The following is a 9,832-nucleotide window of genomic DNA, read 5'->3' on the forward strand; positions in this document are numbered from 1 at the left end:
TTAGAACGTATACATGGGGATATATGTGGACCTATTCACCCACCAAGTGGGCTGTTTAGATATTTTATGGTCCTAATAGATGCATCTTAAGATGGTCTCATGTGTGCCTACTATCATCTCGCAACCTGGCATTTGCAAAGTTATTAGCCCAAATAATTCGATTAAGGGCACAATTCCCAGATTATCCTAAAGACTATTCGCCTTGATAATGCTGGAGAATTCTCATCTCAAACTTTTGATAATTACTGTGTATCAGTTGGAATAAAAGTTGAACATTCTGTAGCTTATGTTCATACTCAAAATGGCCTTGCAGAGTCATTTATTAAATGGCTGGAATTGATAGCAAGACTACTACTTATGAAAATAAAATTGCCCACTTCTGTTTGAGGCCATGATATCTTGCACGCAGCATCACTTATCCGTCTCAGACCAACACATTATAATAAATATTCTCCGTCATAATTAGTTTTTGGTCATGAACCAAATATTGCCCATCTACGAATTTTTGGATGTGATGTATATGTGCCAGTAACACCACCACAACGCAGTAAGATGGGCCCCCAAAGAAGGTTATGAATATATATTGGGTTTGAATCACCCTCTATTATTCGCTATCTTGAACCATTGACGGGAGATTTATTTACTGCTCTATTTGCAGATTGTCGATTTGATGAAACAAAATTCCCATAATTAGGGGGAGAGAAAAAGGAAATCAAAAGAGAAATTGTATGGAAAATTTCATCATTATCTCACTTTGATCCACGTACCCATATATGTAATCAGGAGGTCCGGAAGATTATTCATTTATAAAATATAGCAAATCAAATGTCAGACGCATTTACTGATTTGAAAAGGATAACTAAGTCGCATATCCCTGCAGAGAATGTGCCTATCCGAACTGATGTCTCAGCAGGACCATCTACTAGCATGAGAGCTAGTGAACCTAAAGTACGCCTGAAGCGTGGTAGACCTTTGGGTTCTAAGGATCGAAATCTTAGAAAAAGAAAATCGACAAATGATCAAAATAAAATTATGAAGGGATCTCCTGAAGATACCCAATATCTGATTAGTTCTGAGATTCCTGAAGAAATCAATGAACCCGAGACTCAAGTGAGTGAGGAACTTTTAATAAGTTCTACTGGTGATGGGATTAATTTAAATCGATCTAAAATTGTGGTGGATAATATTTTTGCATATAATGTTGCACTTAACATTATGCAAGGTAGTGAGAATCTTGAACCCCGATCTGTCGGAGGAGGAGGAGGAGTCGCTCCTGCGAGTGCGCAGAAGCGAAAATTGTTCCGCGGGTGCAGGGTTTACTGGGCAAGGCTATTTTCGTAGAAGCGATGTTTTTACTGCAGAAGCGGTGGTCGCAGATGTGACGAATTGTCCGCAAATGTGGAATCGCTGGGGCAGAAGCTATATTATCGAGGGCTTTGGTTCTTTCTTAATTTTGGGAGCTATGGAGCTCAATTTGAGGTGATTCTTGAGGTAATTTTCACCATATGAATTGGAGTAAGTGTGCTCTACTCAGTTTTGGGTATATTTCATGAATCTACTTTTGTTTTTGGTAATTGAATTGTGAATTTTATAGAGAAAATTGGGGGATTTGGCCTAAAGTTTCATAATATGAATTTTTGAGTTTTGAATATCGAATTGGGGTCGGATTTGAGTGAAACTAGTATGGTTGGACTCGTAATTAAATGTGTTGTTGAATTTTATAAATTTTGCCGGGTTCCGAGGTGCGGGTCCGGGTTGGACTTTTGGCCGATTTTGGACTTTTGATTCAAGATTTGATCTTTTCGATCAGGATTGGTTCCTTTAGCATTGTTTGATGTATTTGAGTTATTTTTCGTTAGTTTTTGAGCCGTTCGGAGGTCAAAACGCGCGGGGTGGCATTTTAGAGCATCGATTGGCTTGCTCGGTGTTAGAATTGGCTTGTTCGAGGTAAGTAACTCTTCTAATCTTAGTGCTGAGGGTATGAAACTCCGAAAATACGTGTTATGTGATTTGGTATTGAGGTGACGCACATGCTAGGTGACGGGCGTGTGGGCGTGCACTATGTGAATTGGGACTCTGTTGTTCCCATGGCACTGTATAATGGTCCTACTTTATTGATATCCATATTTTCACCATGTGATAAAGTAGTTAAGCTGTCAATCATACTAGATATCATGTTTAGGCATTATGCCGATACTGTTTAGACCTATAGTAGTCGTCTCTTATTGTCATCTCACTGATTTCATTGATATTTCATACCCAGTCATATTCATGCATTCATACCATATCCCAGTCTCAGATATTATTTATTGATACATCATATCATTGTTGTCGGGCTAGTTTCATGACATTGTGAGCCTGTGAAAGAGACTGGAGAGTTTGATGACTGAGTGAGGCCGAGGGCCTGAGTAAGAGTGGCATTTTTGGATTGGGTTGCACGTCGCAGCATATTATATTGATTATATTTTATATGGATCGGGTTATACGCCGCAACGAGCCTTTGGGCTATATATATATATATATATATATATATATATATATATATATATATATATTATTGGATCGGGTTGCACGCCGCAATAATATTAGATCGGGTTGCACGCCGCAATAATATTGGATCTGGATGCACGCCACAACAATATTGAATCGGGCTGCACGCCGCAACAATATAGCGCTTGGGCTGAAGGAGCCCCTTCGGAGTCTGCACACCCCCAGTAAGTGCAGTCGACTATATATATGTGGATCGGGTTGCACGTCGCAATGGGCCTTATGGTCATATATGGATTGGGCTGCACGCCGCAACAGGTATTGTACATCGCTGAATGATTGAGTGTGTTGAGCATTGAGCATAGTGAGAGAGAATGCGAGACAGTGAGATTGAGTACTCTGAGAGTGTGAGTACATGAGATCATCATTGAGATGCATTGCATTTGACATGCGTACTTGAGTTACATGCATAGAGATGCATTTTCTTCTGCTACCCGGTTTTGGGGACATTTATGATTTTACCTGTATCTTGACATGTAGGATATAGAAGTACTTTCCTCATGCTATCTGAAAATGAAACATCTTACTATTTGTTGAAAGGAGATTTGGGAAAATCACAGTTTTCAAACTTACTCGTACTTTGCCTTTTTTTTTCGGTAAAAGATTTGGGTTTTCACTGAGATACTTGAAAAGAAATGCCTATTTTTTTTGGAACTGTAAATGAACTGAGCTTTTTATTTCTGAGATACTCTTTTGTTATTGTACTATGCTGTTATGAACCGTGGTGGAATATTGGTATTGTACCCGACCCTTTTTGTTAGCTCGTCACTACTTTCAACCTAAGGTTAGGTTTGTTACTTATTGAGTACATGAGGTCGATGTACTCATACTACACTTCTGCACCTTGCGTGCAGATATTGGCTGCTGATGTTATTGTGTTTGTTGGGAGCTGGATCTGAAGATGTACCTGTGTGTTGTAGCTGCCTCTTGTTCGTGGTAGCCTTAGATCTATAAAACTCTGTTTATGTACTTTTCAAACAGACTATGTATATATTTCATTTTCGCTTTGTAAACTCTATTCTTAGAAGCTCATGATTTGTACTACCAGTTCTTAGGGAAATGTATTAGTTTTATATATCTTCTTTTAATTAATTGCCTTATTAATTTCATTGGAATTGGATAGTTGATAATTGGCTTACCTAGCGGGTTGGGTTAGGTGCCATCACAACTAATGGATTTGGGGTCGTGACAAGTTAGTATCAGAGCTCTAGGTTCATAGGTTCTACAAGTCATGAGCAAGTGTCTAATAGAGTCTTGCGGATCGGTAAGATAACGTCCATACCTATCTTCGAGAGGCTACAGGACATTTAGGATATACTTCCCATCTTTCTTTCCTTATCGTGCGGCATTGATTCAGCTTGAAGCGTAACTCTTTGAATTCCTTCCACGCATTCGTATGCACATATGAGCGCTCGGTATCAGCTGTGCATCACCGACTTGTGATTCTATGAACGAGGTTCGAGATGTGTATTCTGTGTTTTGGTGATGGGCCAGTCTTGAGGACTTGAGGCCATGGTTAGACCGCAGTTTGAGCTCGGTAGCTTCAGTGGTAACTTGTACATTTGGACTCATATGTCCGGTAATATCCCTACGAGAGGAATTTATGGTTCGATGAGCGTTGAAATGGCTATGCGGTGAGTATGATGTGACTGCGAGATGTGTTTGGATTGTTCGAATGTGACAAGAAGAGTTTACTTGAGAGGTAGCAAGGACTATTGGGTGTTTGATTTCTGTCTTGATATGGCATATGGTCTCCAGTTATGGGTGTGTTGAGGGATCTCTCATGTTGTTTAGTTGTGGAGCGAAGTAGATTCTCATGTCCTGTTGATGAGTTCAGAATCAAGAAGATTAAGTGATTGCGTAGTAGTCGTGACTGTGGAAGGGTATAAAGAGATGTCAGTTTGAGGCAGAGCAGGTGAGTTATCTCCTGCGAGGTGTCCTGAGGTTGTGTGATCCTTATGATGTTTTGTAGAGAGTTCTCTTTTACCAGTGGGGTATATTTGTGCGGTTTGAGTTTGGATCGGTTGTAACAGTTAACCTAGCTATCACGAGGATGAATGCGAGATATGCAGATGATTTGAGGTAACTTTAACGAATTGATTAACTTTTTTATTGTTTAAAAATAAATTTTACATTGGACAAAATCATCGTTTAATTTGTAATTTCTAATATTTAGAAATTAACTAACTTTTTGACTATTAAATATTTTTAATTTAAACTATATAGGAGATCCTAATATTTAGGAATGTAATCACAATAAGATTAATTATATAAGTTGAGTAAGTTAATTTTCACAAGAATTTATAATTTTATAATTTGTTATTTCACCCAGAACAACGATAATCCAGGTGACATTAGAAATATTTCACTTCAAAATACCAAGAGACAAAACTTAAAGCAAATTCTCAGAAGCTCACGATTATTTTAATATTGCTAAAATTTTAAGATTTAAGGTTGGTAATGTTAAAAATATTAGCTATTTAAACTATTCTTTTTTAAGAAAATATTAATAAAATATTTTTAAAAGTGTTGTCATAGAATTTCGTAGTTTCTTATAGTGTCGATAATCTATCTAGTGGATAGATATTGCCCGTAATCGCGAACAAATGTCAAATTAAAAATATGTAGCTAACTGATATTACCAATTACTATTGAGTTAAAGGAAGTAACAACATATATTAGCAAGTATCATCTCTTATCATGATAATGATCGAATTTACCTAAAAAGGATGGCGTGAGAATCTAAATCAAACCCTAACGAAAGACCAAATAATAAGGCATTTTTAAAGAAGAGATCTTCTTTTATTGAGTTAGATAAATGTGATTAACGTTCATGATTTTTTTCAGTAATTTGGATTTTATAATTTTTGTTGATAATTCAAACATGTTTGTGCATAATATCTATGTAATTCTTTAAAGTTTGTATTCATTGATATAAAATACAAGTGCAACGCGCGTATTCTGAGACTAGTACAATCAATAAAAGAAATATCAAATTAGTTCGGAAAAATGAGCTTCCTTTTTGTATAATGTGTATGATTAAAAAAATACAAAAATATTTCTAAAGTGTATTTGAATTATAAAATAAAATTTGAATTAAAAAGAGTAAGTTCCTGAAAATGATAACTATTCATCTATTTATATAACCTAATGAAGAAACCTATCCCAATATATCTGAGTCTTCGGATACCTTATTGTAACTTCGATTTATTGGTTTTATATTTGCTTTAAAAGCCAAGATAAAGAAAGAATAATGTGTTGACTTGTATTCACATTGGTCATAACAATATTTTAATCCTTCCAATGATACTACTTTAGGAAAGAAACTTGAAAAGTCAAACTTGAATATTGCATGTCTACGTAATTCTAAGAAGATGGAAAAATACCTTTAATATAAAGAACATTACTATTCACGAGTCCTCAACCCAAATATTGTCTAATTAGACTCAAGCGACTAAACTATGGCGAGAAAAAAAAGGGAGACAAAAATAGGTATAACATATTAATTTAATGCATTATGTATGTCCCTTTTTTTAACGGGTGGCGTTAACGTCCCTCTTTCTTTGTTCTTGAAATGCAAATGGCGCAGGAAAAGCAGATAAAGCGGATTTAATGTACTAAAAGTGTCACGACCCGAAATTTCCACCTTCGGGACCGTGATGACGCCTAACATTTCACTTGCTAGGCAAGCCAACGTTGGAATAATCTTTACCATTTTTAAACAAGTTAAATTAAACGGAAGTCAATTATTGGAATAAAGTGTGGAAGACCCTAACTACCGAATCATCAAAATACATCCTCGAATCTAGTGTCATAAGCGCATAAACTACTAGAATAATACAAATAAAGGTTTGAATAAAAATCAAGTTATTGAAAAGATAATACACAGCTAAGATAAGATAGAAGGGGACTTCATAACTGCGGACGTTGTGCAGTTATACTTCAAGTCTCATCTGGGTAGCTGAATTCGAGCAAGTCTATGGTACGCTGGTGGGACCAACTCCAGAATTTGCACAAGAAGTGTAGGGTGTAGTATGAGTACAACCGACTCCATGTACTCTATAAGTGTCGAGCCTAACCTCGACGAATTAGTGACGAGGCTATGACAAGACACGTACATAAACAACATGTACAAATATATATATAAATACGAATAACAATAACACAATAAATAACAATTTATAAATTTGGGAGGGAATATGCGAAGGGGAATAAATATAATAATTTCAGCAGGAGAAGTGTCACGTAGCAGCCAATTAATTCATCAACAATAAAATGAACAACTGATAATATAAAAATGGCATGGCACCACCCTTCGTGTTTTTACTCTCATTCTTCCCATAAATTGATAAATAAATAATAATAATTGGCACAGCATCACCCTTCGTGCTTTAACTCTCTTTGAAAATGGCACGGCATCACCCTTCGTGCTTTTACACTCTTCCTTACCATGAAAATAATAATATAAATTCGGAAGAGTATTTAAATGCGGGGATATATACTTATCAATCAATTCAATACCAGAATACCGACTTCACCTTTCAAAATATTCAACAATAATTAAATAAAAATAATTTCATGAATAATGACCAAATAATCCATAATAAACTTAAGCAGGAATATCTTAATTAAATAGGTAATTATTCACAATAAACAAATTTCACCCGCATGCTTTGACTCAACCACAACGCATAAGTACTCGTCACCTCACATATACGTTGTACCCTCACATTAAATCACGTAGCAAATAGACAAATAAGTCATACTCCCTCAAGTCAAGGTTAACCACGATACTTACCTCGCTTTGCAATCAACTCAAGATTCCAATAAACCTTTGCCTCGTGAATTCCTATCCGAAATCCTCAAATCTAGTCATAAAAAATTCAATATACTCAATACAAATCATAGGAATTGATTCTATATGAATTTACTAATTTTTTGGATTAAAATCCGAAATTCATTTTAAAAATTCACATTGGGACCCACATCTCGAATACCGAAAAAACTCACGAAAATCGAACACCCGTTCCAATACGAGTTCAGCCATATAAAAATTATCGAATTCCGACATCGGATTGGCTTTCAAATTTTCATTTTATATTTTTGGAAGATTTTATAAAAATTCCAATTTCTTCCATCTAAATCCAAAATAAACGATGAATATTGACATGGATTTATGAAATGTAATCACTTTCGGATATAGAATACTTACCCAAGTTGAAATCGTGAAAAATCCCTTTGGAATCGCCTAAATCCGAGACTCAAAACTCAAAAATGAGTAAAAATGGCTAACTTCCGATTTTATGGGTTCTGTCCAGTATTTTCGCACATGCGGACTATATTTTCGCATCTGCGGACTCGCATTTGCGAGACAAAGCTCGCATTTGCGGAACAGGGCTGCCCAACAGAGGACCGCACCTGCGGACCTTCACGTCGCAGAAGCGACTGCGGAGAAGCGCGAAGGAAGCCGCAGAAGCGAGACCTCAGTATTTGCGGTCTCTCAGCCGCAGAAGCGGCATCGCTCCTGCGCGAAATGCACCGCAGAAGCGGTCAGGAGGTGACCAGTGCCCACGTCGCTTCTGCGACCAAAATTTCGCAGAAGTGGCCTCGCACCTGCGGCCAAAATTGCGCAGGTGCGACGCACCAGAACCAGACATGTAAATTTTTATAAAAATGACCCGAAAACGTCCGAAATTCACCCGAGCCACTCGGGATCTCGTCCAATTATACCAACCAGTCTCGTAACATAACGCAGACTTACTCGGGGTCTCAAATCACGTCAAATAACATTAAAATTATAATTTACACCTCGATTCGGACTTATAAATTTCAAACTTCCCAATTTACAAAATTCGTGCCGAAACATGTTAAATGAATCCGGAATGACTTCAAATTTGGCACACAAGCCATAAATGACGTAATTGAGCTATTATAATTTTTGGAACCTCAATCCGAGTCTGATATCAATAAAGTCAACTCTGCGGTCAAACTTTGGAAATCTTTAACCTTTAGATTTTTTGTTTCCGTTAAATGGCGATAATTTGAGCTAGGGACCTCCGAATTCAATTTCAGGCATACGCCCAAGTCCCAAATTACGAAATATTGCTTTTTCGAGGTCTTAGAATACAGAAATAAATGTTTAAATTAAAGACAACATTTTGAGTCATCACAAAAAGAGAAGCAGAGTGGTGGGTGGTGGTGCAATGGTTAAAGGTTAGATATAAAGTTGATTTTGGCCGAGGTTCGATTCCTTCCACCAATAATATTTTATTTTTCTATTTCTTTTTCATTTCTTTTCATTATTTCGTTTAAGTATTTAGATATAAATACTTTAATATTTATAATTACTTTTCAATGTAATTAAAATCATTTAATATTTATTAGAAAATTATAATTTTTGAATTCCTTTAAAGTATAAAAAAAAGCCTTTTATTATTTCGTTAAAAAAATCTACTGATATTTTTAATAGCTGTTATTTTATATTATATGCAAAACAAAATTAAGTTTTTTCTCTTTTTATTTTCAAATTAGAATTATGAGTTTTATTTTATAGTTAAAATTTTCATAAGAGAAATTTAATTAATAAAATTTTAGTTATATTTACACTATATGAATTTTATTAATCAAAATTCTAATTATATTTTTTATATTTTTCCTGAAATGTATTTTTTATTTCTCCTTTTATTCCTTGGCTATTGTAATTGTATTATCCATTTAAAATTTGTAAATAAGAATATGGTTGTTCTTATTATTAAACATAAAATGATTATAACCATTTAATTTTTAAAATTATAATCCATTAGGATTATTATTAGCTAAGTAATGGAATATAATTCATATATTCTTATTAGGAAAACTAATTAAATGGTTGCTCATAGACTAAATTTTTTCTAATAAGAATTATCCTAAACTAAACTGATTATAATCATTTAATTTATGAACAACCATTTAATCAATTTTTCTACACTAAATTTTCATAAACTAAACTGCATTATAACCATTTGGTTTATGAAAAATCATTTAATTAATCTATCATATAACAATAAATCATCAGTTATAACAATAATTTTCAAATGACCTGTTTTCAAACTTCATTTGGAAAAATAATTTTGGAATTTCAGAAGTTAGAGTAAGACTAATCTATCATATAACAATAAATCATCAGTTATATCTGAATTTCACAAATCGGATGACATAGAAAGAAAGGGAGAAGTTAGTGGAAGTCATATTCTGGTTATGTGAGGTGTAGGTAAGATATTTTTTATTTTCTAGTTGGAAAAATAAA

The sequence above is a fragment of the Nicotiana tabacum genome, chromosome 12, assembly GCF_000715075.1.
Source record: "Nicotiana tabacum cultivar K326 chromosome 12, ASM71507v2, whole genome shotgun sequence".
NCBI lineage: Eukaryota > Viridiplantae > Streptophyta > Magnoliopsida > Solanales > Solanaceae > Nicotiana > Nicotiana tabacum.